Source organism: Hippopotamus amphibius, chromosome 4 (genome assembly GCF_030028045.1).
Source record: "Hippopotamus amphibius kiboko isolate mHipAmp2 chromosome 4, mHipAmp2.hap2, whole genome shotgun sequence".
Taxonomy (NCBI): Eukaryota; Metazoa; Chordata; class Mammalia; order Artiodactyla; family Hippopotamidae; genus Hippopotamus; species Hippopotamus amphibius.
The window spans coordinates 17,381,454-17,395,853 of record NC_080189.1 but is presented as its reverse complement, the minus strand read 5'-3'; the positions used below and the strand labels follow the sequence as shown (position 1 = coordinate 17,395,853).

The 14,400-nt window shown below is 43.3% G+C and overlaps 1 protein-coding gene across 1 annotated transcript in view; it reads left to right on the top strand.

The window, feature by feature from the left end:
• The first annotated feature begins 4,801 nt into the window (after positions 1-4,801).
• CHRM2 (cholinergic receptor muscarinic 2) overlaps positions 4,802-14,400 on the top strand; it is a 143,777-nt gene continuing 134,178 nt past the window's right edge. The window contains exon 1 of the mRNA XM_057732471.1: positions 4,802-4,883. The gene's annotated coding sequence lies outside the window, so the exon portion shown is untranslated. The remainder of the gene's footprint in view (positions 4,884-14,400) is intronic.

The window sequence follows — 14,400 nt, the reverse complement described above, 5'->3', positions numbered from 1 at the left end:
GGAGTCAAGGAAGGGAGGGAGTACGGGGATATGTGTATAAAAACAGATGATTGAACCTGGTGTACCCCCAAAAAAAAATTAAAAAAAAAAAAAAAGAACCAGGTAAGTATATGATGTGAGAAATTATGTGAACTCCCATGAGTATGTGATTAGTTAACTCTAAATTCTAAGAAATTGTTTCCCTACTGACTAAAAAGATTTTGAGATTTCCTAGCCTACTCTTTATCACATAGTCATTGATTCAAATAATTTGGTGCCCCACAGACAGAGAAGAGTCTGACAAGAGGTTCGCTTTGAGCTTGCTACAATCTTATCTCCATCTGAGATTCCAGCATCTCACTTAGGCTGAGAAAAGGGGAAATTTAAGCTGCTTGTTACAATCTACCCTGAGGTTGATGTGGTTAAAATGTTTCAGTTCTCCCTATATTAGAGGTTCACCTCTAAAGAGAAACTGGGCACTACAGGAAACACATATCCCATGTGGCCTTTTTCTCCTGCATTCTTAATACTGATTTATCACCATTGCAGCTGCTTAGCATCTTGCAGGGTAGTGTTTCATTTTGTCCCCCTTCTTCATATGCTGTTTGAAAATGAGCTCTGTATTTTAAATATTTTAGACAACAGCAGTAAATGTTTTCAGGCTTTGGATAACACCACCACTGCTAGGAGATGAAGAGTTTAAAGCAGCTGTGATGCTAAACTTCAAGAAAAAGGAGAAGGAAAAAAATAGCAAAGCATTGTTTGTTAAACTGTCACCAAGCATTGTCACTCAGAATCAGTCTCATTTGTATATGGAAACTCCTATTGCAGCAACTGAAAAAGAAAGCTTAGGATTTTCTAGGAGAGAAAGAGATAATCTTTTCTAGCTAAAGAATAGAAGCATTTAAAATTACTCTCTGGAAAGGTTTGTAGGGAAAATAAATAACTCTAAGAAGAATAGTGTGTCTATTATGGGAATGTTATTAAGATTTCAAAACAGTGAGGGCAACTGTAGCACCCATTTTAAGCAGTGATTGTCATCTAGTGGAGGTTCACTTTTAACCCAGGATTTTTGTATTTCAAACTGAGGTCGAGGAAAAGATAGGTTCTTTTGGCACACATCAGAAAAATCAGCCCGCCTTTCCCAAACCTCCTGCTGATAAATGCTGTGCTTTCCTAGTTCAAATCTTGAACAGTTTTTGTGAGTGGGAGATGAAGACAAGGCAAGAGCTCCTTGCTCTTGGCTCATTTCCCCCATATAGGCAAAGCTCTCACCTTCATTTTCTTGGTTCTTTGAAAGCAGAAAATTAAGAAAATGTTATGGCTACCATACCTGGTGGGAAATCACTTGAGTTGAACTTGTCACCCTCTTAATGTACTTATGATGACAGAGTGCTGATTTGTGCATCTAATTACTGAAGTCTAATAATTGCCACACTGAAATCAACATGGCACAATAAAATCTTCATCACCTTCCCAGAAGTGAGACTCCTCACTCCCCTTCTCCTCATGCGGGTGGAGATCTTATTTACAGTCTTATTCAAAAAGGAGCTTTGTCAGCAATTCAAAGTCAGCCCTTTCAAGAATCTGAGCTCTTCAGCACATGCTTAAAAGTAACTTTCTGAGGTCCAGGGTAATGAAGTTTGGCCTCACAAGTGGAAATTACTAATTTATTAGTGTTCTTTGAGGTGGAAAATAGGCATGTAGATAAAAGGAAACACATAGATGTGTGCTATAAAGTCTTTAGAAAGCACTTTTGAAAATGTTCCACACCATGGGTTACTAATAAACATAGAAGCTATATTCCTGGGATGGGGGAGTACTCTTTTATCTCAGAAAGTGAACTGTCTTAAGAAATAAAAATAAAATGCTCAGACCTCACATGATCATTTATTGTATAGAAAGAGAAACTAGAGAGAAAATGGGCTTCCTCTGGGTCAGTGTTTTGATGGGTTGTGTTTAACATGCTTGTTGCATGAAATCAAGGAGCCGTGTGGTTTCTGTTGACAAGACTCACTCCTAAATATTCCAATTCGGTAGGTCAGAAGCATGACCCAAGAATCTGTTTTTCAATCCTGACCAACAGTCTTATAATTGTAGCTAATTTGCTACATGTCAGGCCTTCTTTTCAAAACTTTACATGAATGAACTCTATTATTCCTTATAAAAACCCCAGGGGAATGTTACTATTACTATATCCCCTTTACAGATTAAGAAAATGAGGCACAGAGCAGTTAAATAATTCTCCAAAAACACACAATGAGTGGCACAGATACAAGTAAATGTTTTTAGAAAAGTTTTTTCAATGATGCCGTAGAAGAAGAAAATGGACATTTTTGCTGATTGTTTACTAAAAATGCTCTTTCCATTTGCAGCTCCTCTCCAAAAGGCCATAAGTATCGTGACTTCTATTGAACATGGTAGTTCAGTTACTCATGGACTCTGTTTTATTCAAGTTCAAGAATATTAAGAAAATATTCATTAGATTTCATTGGCTTTTTGCTTTATGGTTCTTTTTGGAATATGTAGCCCTGTTTATTAATGGTATGAAAGAACATTGTGATATGAAATGCATTAATGATATGAAAGAACAAAATAGCAACATATTACTGGGTTTTCTTCTCTATTGCTGGCCAGGAATTCCTTCCCCTTTATTTCTCTGCTTTGGGATGTGTACATGGTTTGGTTTGTTGTAAAGATCCAAGCAACTCCGTGGGTTTATGGAGGCTTAATAGTCAGAAATAATGGCGAAAGAAAGGAAAATGTGAATTCATTTTCAAAAGATCAACTAAGAGACAAGAAATGACAAAATCCGATATTTAATATAAAGGGCCAAATTCTGGGGGGGATGAGGTCAACAGTGGATAGAGCTGTCTTGGTTTTTTAACAAGTATCTTATAATCTTCCGGTAGTGATGGGATATGAGGGTGTGGCGGCTGAAGGCAGAGCCACAGTGTATAATGCATTATTTCAGGATGACTTCAGTCAAGCCAAGAAAGTTTGTGCCATATCCTACTTGGTGAGAGCTATGAGTTAACAGAAAGGGCAGACCCTTTCATCTGCATAATTTTCACTTATCAATGAATTTATATTGCTGCCTAAGCATTCATCTTGATTGTCATCTGAGTGTCTTTCCCTGCCAATAAGATGGAGAGCTCATAAAGGACAGGCACAGCAACTTTTGCTATTCTGTATTCTCTTTGACAATTAGCAAAGACCTGGGCATTGAGATTTGAACTGAACTTAATTGGATATATCAATTAAGGTTTCAGCTTTTTACATTTTTTGCAGAAGGTGGATGAAAGAAAATGCAGCCTTATAACATGTTACACACTGATGTTATCTCATTATACACATACTTCCACAAAAGCAAGTCTTGTCCTCAACTATACTTTAGAATCATATCATTGTACCTTTATCAATTGGGACTAGTACCTAAAAATAATCAGTATTCAGAATGGATTTCTCATTAAAGGAAAAAAATAAAAACCTAAGACTGATTTAACACAAAAAGTTTGTATCCTAATTTTTTTCATGGAGATCCCAAATTCCATAAAGCACCGTAAATACTTTGTAATCTGATGCCTATTAGTCAAAGAAAACATGGGCATTGACCCTTGTATAAAATAAGAAAAACATTACCTCCTCCTCTTATACTTTTGCCAATGTCCCAAAGAAATAAACAATCCACAAATAGTTCAGCACGATTATATGTTTACAAAGCACAGAGGATTTATCCTAGTATTTTCCCAGCTGGAAAAACTGGGTTTAAGCATCTTCAGCAATCAAAAAGCAACACTGCATTCTTCCCAATATGGCATGTCACCTTTATAGCAATCATACTTGCAGGAATGGGACTGGTTGGTGGTGGTAACTGTAAACATTCTGATGTAGAAATTGCAGATGGAGAGCTTGGCTCTGGGGATGGATGTGGAAAGGAGCAGTAAGGAGCCTGGAGAAAAGGCTGTCATATTTGCTCAGAAGAACCGCCAAATCAGAGAGCAGAGAAGATTTCATTGGAGGAACGCCTTCAACAGCAACTAATCCTATCATGTTGAAAGAAAATTGTAAGTGTTCTCTCTAGAAATTGTCCGCCCATTGCAGCTAATCGAACACACACTCGCGAACACAGCCGCGCTCTCTTGTTATACTAAAGGTGCCCGGGCGCAGAGACCCCCTCCAGCGAGTGCGCGTGCACACACATATACACATATACAAACACACACATACACACGGGCACGCACACACACCAGAACGCACACACGCGCCAGCCTGCGGGTTGGCCAGAGCCTTGAAACTGCAGATTCCACTAGGAGATCACCAGAGGCACCGAACTAATTAGTAATTAGTTGCCCCTACACTAATTACCTACTTCCCCAAGCACTTTGTTGAAGCAATGACTCCCGCCCAGCTCGCCTGTCCAGCCAGGTCTCCGTTCGGTCTTGCTCTCCAGACTCATCTTCTCCGTGAAGGCCAGGTTTGAAACTCCCTTTTGCTTCTTCTTTGGTGTTTTGGTGTGGAGGGCGGGGGCAGTGTCACTTTAACTCCAGTCTACACCGCAAAGGGGTTTCAGATTCGTCAAGTGACTGGGACGGGTGTGGGGTGCGTGACTCTGCCAGCGCGCGCCCGAGCCCCGCAGCTCTCGCCCGAGCCTTTGGGTCGGCTCTCTCCCCGCCTCCCCCGCCCCACCCCTCCGGGTGTCGCGGCACCAACTAATCTTTTCCTTTTCGCTTGCAAGATCAAGGGAGAAAGCAAGCCGGCGCCTGGCCTCCGACTCTGAGCGGCGTACAGCTAGCTCCCTGGCGGGTCAGCCCCGAACCCGCGAAGGGCTCCTCCACGCCCCTGCCAGCCCACACCAGGGATATTGCAGCCCGGGGAGGCAACTGGAGCTAATCCGGCGGCAGGTAAGGACAGCGCGCTGCTCAGCTCTCCGCGTACCGGCGCCAGGGACCCTGGCACCGCGGGGTCCCTCGCGATTCCCAGGAATGGACGCGGAGGGGTCGGCGATCAGGGAATTGGAGAATTCCTCCGTAAGTGCAGATCCTCGAACGGAAACTTTGGTTTCTGGGGCTTGGAGAACTGAGGCAGCGATGGCGGGTCTGTAAAGAAGGGGCAAAAGAGGCAGAGCGCGGGACGGGAATGTGATTCCGCGGGTCACTGAGTCCGGAGGAATGTGGCAAAGGCAGCCTGGGGGCCGCGCCGGCCGGGGCATCGCTCCCTCTTCCAGCGCTCCATCCCCTCCACTGTCACCCGACTCCCTCCTCCTCCCCAACAGGGCCGTCACGGAAAAGACTGGAGAGCTTCGCCCTCTCCAGCCGCTCACGTTCCTTCCAGCCGGGGGTCTGGCCACGTCTCCCAGGCGTTTGGGGTGGAGACCAGGCTCCCCCGGTTACGCATGGTCCCCTGGTTCCGCCTTCCGAACAGCCCTTTGGGCGCCCGCGCCCGGTCTGTGGAGGGAGGATCGGTGCTGCGGTCCAAGGACCATGGCCAAGGGGCAGGGGAATAAGAATGAGGAGAGGGTCCCAGGACAGAGGAGGAGAACGCCCTCTGCAACCCCATCCCATTTCGGCCCGCACAAGAGGTCGGCTGTCTGCCTCGACTGGAGGACAGGATCTCAGCCCGGAGGCCGCGAGGTCGCGGACCGTGCCTGGGCTTCGCCGACAGCCACCTCACAATGGGCTCTGGGCCACCCCAGCGAGGTTCGGGGTCGTAGATTGGGAACAGCTGCCCCCACAATGTGCCTCGCCGTACGTACCTGCGAACCCAGGCGGTCTCAGATAATTTGAAGCTCTCTGAACCTGCGAGGCACAGTCCAAGCCCACGCAGGGAAGATCGCGCAGAAATTCCACCTGTGCGTTCTGCCCCGCACCCCGGGGGCGCCCCCCGCGGGACAGGAGGCTGCTTGCCTAGGAGAGCTCTTAAGAGGTCAAGATTCAGTGTTCCCCGGAATCACCGACTCGGAAAGTAGCACACACCCACTGCCTCAGCCTCCTTCCAGCGCCCCCATCCCTTTCTCTACCCTCCTGCCCGTCGCCGTCCTCGAGGCTGCTTTGAGCCACAAAATCGTCCAAGGGAGGGTCCGCCTAGCTTGCCAGACCCAGGCCTTGAGACCGGTGCTGCCTGTATGGAAATATCTCTGGGGAGTCACTCGGGACGGAGAGGCGGGAGGGGAGCAGAGAAATGGAGGTAAACGCCTAAGACAAGAAGAGCTGTCCGCTGGCATCTCACCCGAGCTGCCCTCCCATGTCCTTAGTCAGTTCACGGCCACGGCGTGTAAGTGACGGGGGCCACCAAGGGCTCCTAGTCGGCCTGCCAGGCGCGGCGAACCCAGCAAGAGCACGGCGCCTCCAGGTCCTCAAGCTCCGGAATCCCCCGCATTGACTTTCTATTTCCCTTTCATCTTTTCTTTTTTTGGTTTGTTTTGCTTTTCTGGCTCATTTTCTTAGCGCTGGGTGGCAGTGGGTTCGTGTAGTTTTCCTGTCCCCTAGTACACGCAGCCAGCGACACAAACACGCATCTCCAGGCTGTACAGCACACCCGCCCGCGCTCCATCACGCAGCCCCCCAGCTGGACCACCCGGAGTGCCTGTAGCAACCGCCACCTCCTTGGCCAAGATCACGGTCACGGCTGTGGCCTTGGCTGCAAAGGGTGTTGGGCCAGAGGAGAAGGGAGCCAGTCCAGATTCCAGAGAGAAACAGTGGGGCAATCGGAAAGGCCTGGGAAAAACTTGAATTTGGGTTGATGGTGAGGTGGGGGTGACTCTGGAGGACAAGGCGCCCAACCCTTGAGCTCTGCTGCAGCTGCACAGAGCATTGCGGGACTCCCCAGGCTGTGGCACCCCAGGCGTCAGCCTCCTCAGCGCCTGCCTCCGGCAGAGCTACACCCTTGGGGGGCAGCATTTCTCTGGGGAAGTTCAGATGCCCTGGTCCTGGAGTGGACCAGGACCTCACTTCGCTCTGGGCTATATTGGGGTTTACCAGCCTTGAGAGGGCTCTGAAAGTGAGGCAGTTCATAAACTCCAGGTATTCAACCCGGCCTTGTGCCTTAAGGGCCCCCCCCATTGTATTTTGTTGGCCATCTGTATAAATGTATGCATTATATTGAAAACATATAGCAAGGTGATAGAGTATATTTTCACTAATAAGCAAATAATAAGGATGATGTCACACTTAAGAAACTGCAGTTAGGGGTGTGTGTGTGTGTATGATCTTTGGGTGATAACAACAAGGGCATAATCATAGAAGTAAACCAGATGATCACACTGAGAACTGTATTAGGCTGCAATTCAGAAAGTGGACTTTTGAGACTCTTGGCAAATGAATGGAAGAATTTTGTGTCCACAGTGTTGCAGCTTTGCAGGATTTGGCAGCTAAGGATTCAGGAAGTAATACATTAATGCCAGGTGAATTTTTATTGTTATTACTATTTTTAGTAATGTGTCCAGTTGTGGCAGTAGTATTTGCAACTTCTATCGACTCTGTATGCTTTACTAGGCTAAACAATTATGCCAATTAAAACTGAAAAGTAAAACTTGACCCTCAAAAACATGGAAATTCCAACCAACTCAACTTACTGTTTTAAAACTCTGTGAACAAGATGGGGCAGGAGTAGGGTAAAGTCCTTAGACCCGAAAATTCCAGGTGGGCTTCCTGACAGATGCTTGATCTTCCTACAAAAGAAGGTGTTTTTGTTTAGGTAAGTGTTTGAGGGTGCTGGGGGGGATTGGAGTGGGAAAATAAAGTCGATTTGAATATCCCTATCCTAGTTTAAGTTCAAGAGAACCACAGAATGTGTTTTTAGCTCTCAGCTGACTTCAGGGATAGATGTAGAAGAGATTAGCAGTCAAACATAGGTAACAGTCGCCTTGGAATGAGTCCCCACAGTCTGTCAATATGGGGACAGAGACTGATATCTTCACATTTAAAAACCACAGTGCTCCAAACGTGATCCTATACTCTTCTTTGCCCAGATAACCGCCAACATCTGGCACTTGGATGTATGTTCATTGGCAGTTTTACAATTCTAATTTCAGGGTAGCCAGCCCCCAGGGCCTAGGGCCCAGGAGGAGGGAGGTGCTGCCTCAGAGTTGTGAGAAAGACAGCAGACCACAGCCTGCTGGCTCACAGGGAAGGCATGGCACTTCGATGGAGGAGGACAGGCAGGCTGATCAGGAGACATGTCTCTCTGACCCACAGCAGTGAACAAAGTTAAAGCAAAGTGCAAAGGAGGAAGAAGAGGGGGCAAAATAAGAAAGGAAATGAAGAGGGGGAGGGAGAAAAAAATGAGGGCAAGAATCTGTGGGCGAGCCATTAACAGCCACCGTAATAACCTCCATCACCAATGTCAGTCTTTGGCATATGCCTGTGAGAGAATGCCCATGTGTAACGGTCTAAATATGACCACTCAAACCCCATTCTTACTCAGTCTTTCTTCAGTTTTACTCAGTGGGATCAAGAGATTGACAGAAACATTTTTGTCACACAGTTCCCTTGAGGAACCTGCTTTCCTTCATTTAAACTTCTATTTGAGTTTGGTTGGCATTTTATGATGTGGACCTGTGTTGTTTTCCTCAGTGGACTCCTCTATATCAAACACTGTCGCTATATGCTCCTCATGACTACTATCACCTGGCTTTCATTCCCTGTCACCTGTCCCCATTTTGCCTACCTTTGGTTCACTGAGCAGATGTCAGGACTGCTTTCCTTAAAAGGTATCAGAGCAAGTGTACTGACTGCATACCTCAAAGCTCAGCTGGGTCACCTGGTGGTAGTGGTGGTGGTAGTGTGTGTTTTGTGTGGGACAAAGGAAGCAGATAATTTTTCCTTGAAAATGCATTTCCATAGAGTGTCTCCTAAGTCCCTGAAAGTGTCCTAAGAGACTCACATGTATTATATCATCTGTTCTGTCAGGGCTTTATCTCCACTGTTTAAGATAGTGTCCTGCACACCCTAGGAGTTTATTAAATATTTGTTGAATGAGTGAATAGATGAATCAGTTTTCTTATTTTATCACTGCAACAATCCTATGAAGGAGATGTTATTGTTCCCGTTTTATAGATGAGGAAACCAGGATTTAGAGGGGTCAGGTAATGGCCCAAGCTAGTAAGTCACAGCCCCTGGATTCAAACGTAAGCCTGTTCGACTCCAGTCTTGGTCTTATACTGTGCACATTTTTGCATTTAGTTTTGTACTTGGTACATTTTGTTTGTACTTTGTACATTTTGCACTTGGTCTTGAACTGTGCACATTTTCCACTATGTTTGGGGAAATCACAACTGTTGGTTCTCCCCATTGTTTTAATTCAACTCTGCATGTTCTTGTTGTATCCCCTAAACCCTAAGCAAGAAAGATTCATTGCCAACTAGATTCTTAGTTGGCACAAACTGCTTGTTCTGATTAATCAGTGATTGCCTCTGGCAGAGGAAAACATAGGCACCAAAATTACGTGATATTTTGGCTGATGCTATTTTCATTCTTTTGTCTGGTGCAAAAGGATGAAAGAGAGTTTTGGTATTATCCAGTTTAACTCCTGTTAAGTGTTGAATGTGAATGAAGCGGTTTTCCCGTTGTGATGCAGCTAACCAAGAAATGCCTAGAACACACACATCCCAACTTCCCATCTAGTTGTCTCTCCACATGAATTCCTCTTTATATTAAGATTGCTGGTGCTTAAAATTCTGAGTTTGAATGGCAACTTTTGATTTTAGTTAGAATTGATCATCCACCTTTGCTTTGAAAGGCATGATGTGACTTTGTGAACCCGCAATTAGCAAAGTGTGAGGCACGTTCTGGCTGGTTTGCCTCCTTCTACATTTGGTATATTCTTGTCTTACTTTATTTCATTTCCCTTTTTCTGCACACATGTTCAAGCTCCTTCTTTTATACTGTGACCTAAATATACAATCATCTTAACTGGTCCTGTTACCATGGTAATGTTTCATGGTAGATAAGGGCACAAACTAAAAAATCAGTCTCTTTCATTAGCAATGGAATTCCTTCTTTGTTTTTCCCCCTCTCTCCCAAATCCAGGCTTTCACCGAATGGTGCCCTCTGGTGTTCAGTAACAGGAAGCACACTACTATGGATAGGTCAAGAACATCATTTTTTTAAACTTTGAGAGAATTTCAGTTTCAGTGATAATTTGAGATGAACAAAAGCAAGAAAGACTTTTAATTAGTATCTTTTAAAGTAAAGGGATTAGTAGAAAACATTCATAGCCTGAGCATATTAAGTGCTGTTTGCTGTGTAGAATTCTAGAAAGCTATGGGAAATGGGGAATATATATACACTTTTGTGTTTAACATTACTGTTAAAATATTTCTATGGGAGACAAGGAGAGTTTTGTTATGGGACGTGTTGAGATATCTCTGCAAGAAGAAGCTAATGGAATGTTTTATATATTCAAGTCTTTAAAATTTCAAAGTGGAAGCATTCTACCTTTAGAATGGGAACATTATTCTTGCTGGAGAGGATATATAATAGTGATGATAAGATAATCTATATGTATAACTTGTTGTTGTTTTGTTATTTAAGAAACTTGAAAGTTTTGCTCTATATTATTGTGTGAATATCAATCTGTATAATTATTATTACTCACAAATTACGTGACAAATTAGAGGTGAGGTTGATATGCTATGAGCATGTCTTCTTTCTTCCTCATTCTAATGTCACCATCTAATGGTGTCATCAAGTCAGACCTATTTCTGAGACTTGTCTGCAATTCATCCCCTCCTCTCCATCCACACATCATTTTTAGATCTTTAGCATGTCTCACGTGAACTATCACCAGAGCCTTGTGTGTCTATGGTCTCCCACCTCCAGTCTTCCCCTAGTACAATCTATGCCTCACACTGCCAAAATAACCTTTCTAAAATGCAAATCTGAACATGTCATTCTCTTGTTAAAAATTCTTCACTGTTTCTCAACTGTCTAGGATAAATTCTAAAATCAAACCCACATGAGATCCTCCATAGCTGATCAAAGCCTTTATACCACCCCTATCTGTTAGCCATTTCTCCATCCCCCAACTACACAAAGAGAGAATACATGTCAATAGCTTGGTGTAATGACTGGCACAGAATAAATGCAAAGTAAATATTGGTCAATATTTTTTTTCTCTTTATTCTTCTCCTCTTCTACTTCCTCCTCCTCTTCATCTAATTTATTATTAGTATAATATTAATGAGCAATGACAAATATCACAGTTATACTAGTCATCCCCCCAACTAATAATAATAGGTAAGAAAAGCTATGGCTTGGCAGATATTTTGCTAAATATTTAACATCCTATAATCTCTTTTAATTTCCCACAATCAGGTACATTGCTTGATATAGTGAACACACATTTATTATGTGTTTGTTATGTTGATATTCATAGTCAATGTAATAATAACAACATTTGGGGCATTTAATACTCTCAACAAAGTTCTTCGGAAGGTGAAAACTAGGGTTTTTCACTTTAAAGAGCTCTGTGGGGTTTGCAGAATTGTTTTCTTGGATATTAAGATAAACTGTTTACAAAAGGTTAACCTGTAAGAGTGCTAGGCAAGTTGAATGATTTTTACCTGAAGCTGGTAATGGGGCACCAATTGGAACTTGTTAGGGATGCTGATGATGTCTGAGATGAGAACAGAGGCCATATTTGCATAAATGACAGCGATATACATTTCAAATATGTTAGGATCAGAGTTTTATTAATACACAGCTTTATTTTTCCCCAATATTTTATATGGATAATAGGTAACTCTAAACATGCATAGCCCCCCATTCCATTTTATTGTATCAAGGAAGTTATATAGGCATCTCCATAGGTAGGTCAAATGCTAAAGTCAAATTTCCAGCCCATGGCTAATGTGTAAGAAAAGCAAAACGGAAGATCTGCATTTTTAAGATCAGTGAAACTAGGGCTTCCCTGGTGGTGCAGTGGTTAAGAATCCGCCTGCCAATGCAGGGGATATGGCTTCGATCCCTGGACTGGGAATATCCCACAATGCCGTGGAGCAGCTAAGCCTGTGCGCCACAACTGCTGAGCCTGCGCTATAGAGCCCATGAGCCACAACTACTGAGCCCATGAGCTGCAATTACTGAAACCTGCGTGCCTCAAGCCTATGCTCTGCAACAAGAGAAGCCACCTCAATGAAATGTCCAAGCACTGCAACAGAGAGTAGTCCCTGCTCGCCACAACTAGAGAAAGCCGGTGCGCAGCAACGAAGACCCAACATAGCCAAAAATAAATAAATAATAAATAAATAATAAAATAAATCTTTTAAAAAATACTAAATTTAAAAAAAAGATAAGTGAAAATAAATAGCAAAACGTGTGGTAATAGGGCAGTGTTTTGAAGTTATCTGTGTTTACTGGGTTCAGTAAAGCAGGACTTTTTTCTGAAGCTGAGGACCCTGTACATCCTTGAATGTTGATCTCATGGCAAAACTGGATCCGCTTTTTCAGCAGTCAACATTCATAGTCATTGGGTATAGTGTTTTAAATAACCTGATTCTGAATTATTTGAATTACTGCTTTCTTCTAAGAAGTCTTGTAAAAGAGGTTCATTCACAAGTTGAGTCCTTGAAATACACTATTCTTCTTGAAAAGATTTTGAGTCATCAGATTTGGGGTCAGACACAGGAATCTGTAGGTTTAGCATCTCACGTGATACTGAGGTGGGTAATCACAGGACCACATTTTAAATAATACCAGATTGAAGAACTGGCATCTAAAGGGCATTGGAGAGGAATGAAGATTGGATGCTCAACCCCAATTTTTTAAAATATCTATTTATTTAATTTTTGGCTGTTTGGATCTTAGTTGCAGCATGCAGGATCTTTCTTTGTGGTGCTCGGGCTTCTCTTTCATTGTGGTGTGCTGGTTTTCTCTTCTCTAGTTGTGGGGCACAGGCTCCAGGATGCATGGGCTCTCTAGTTTTCAGCAGGTGGCCTCTCATGGAGGCACTCAGGCTCAATAGTTGTGGCATGTGGGCTTAGTTGCTCTGCGGCATGTGGGAATCTTAGTTCCCCGACCAGGGATTGAACCTGCATCCCCTGCATTGCACTATGCATTGTTTACCACTGGACCACCAGGGAAGGCCCCTGAACCCAAATGTTGCTGCCAGTATTATCATATGAGTTTTCCACCTTGTGTGGGCCATCCAGACTGAGTGTTTAGTTGTGGCCAGAGACTGATTTTTCAGTTACATTTGATGAATAACAACTCAGCAGAACATCCACAGATAAAGATGCTTCTCTTCCATATCATGTGACACTGATATCTATTTGTTTAGATGGGGTACAGTCCCACATGCATACTTATGTCCTTAGAGTTAAATCAGTTCTGGCTATTTAAGAAACAAGCTCTTAGTTTCTTTTCTATGTCTTGTTTCATTTTCGCCCTCCATAATTCCTCATTCCCTCTGATACCTTCTTGGGAAGATATCTTCATGGTTCCAAAGCTCCTCTGTGCACTCTCTTATCTGGTGTTCTGTGTAGGTTTTCATTACTAATCTAGCTGGACCAAGCACCTGGCCCTCTTCCTCTTCCTCTCTCCCAGCTCTAGTGGAGGAGTTGTAGTGGAGAAGAGTGGGGGAATTGTCATGTTAGTGGGGATACATCTCACTAGTACTATTGCAAAAGGTTGGTGCACTGTGATGATTCCCAGTAACAGACTGATATAATATCTCCTTTAGGAAAAGCAAAGTTGTGATGATTTTTCCTTGTCACGAAGATGTCTTCCACTTTAATAAAGCAAAGAAGCTTTCCCTTACCTCACCAACTATGCCAAGCCAGTAAACAAGATGAAATAATATAGGAAGACAAGCCTATTATTTCGCAATTATCTAACCACTAAGGAGCTCTTTAGAAGGAGTGAGATGGGGAGCTAAAGAGTTACCTAAAGGCTAATTTTTTCCTACTCTTTATAAAAGCTAAGCATGGAATGGTTTGATTGGTAAGGGAAGAACATGAATTTCATACAGTTTCATATTGTTGAGCATGATGAAGATTTTCTAATACTCTGTGTCTCCCTCTGCCCTGCTACCATATAACCAGCATGAAAATAGGAAATGATAGGAAAACTCTACTTAATTGTGTTCTTTGGGGAGCATCAGGGCACTTGGTTTCATTTTAGGGAGAAGATAAAGAGCAGCCCCAAGGCCAAAGTGTTTCCCAGATCTGCCTGCTGTTTTCTTGCTTCATCCTCAAAATTATTTTGCTATCAGATTTGGTCAGTGGTATGGGCAGTTATGTCTTCACATGTAAACCTAAATATTACAGATTTTTTTTTCTCCCTTTGTGTTGTGTGCTGGGGGTACTGAAGGCAGGGAGAACAGTGGGCGATGTAAATTGAACTTCTGTTGTCTCTGGCTGATGGGTGTCATTTCAATGTCACTTTTTATTAAAATAAATTTTGCATTTATTTTAAAGTGAGC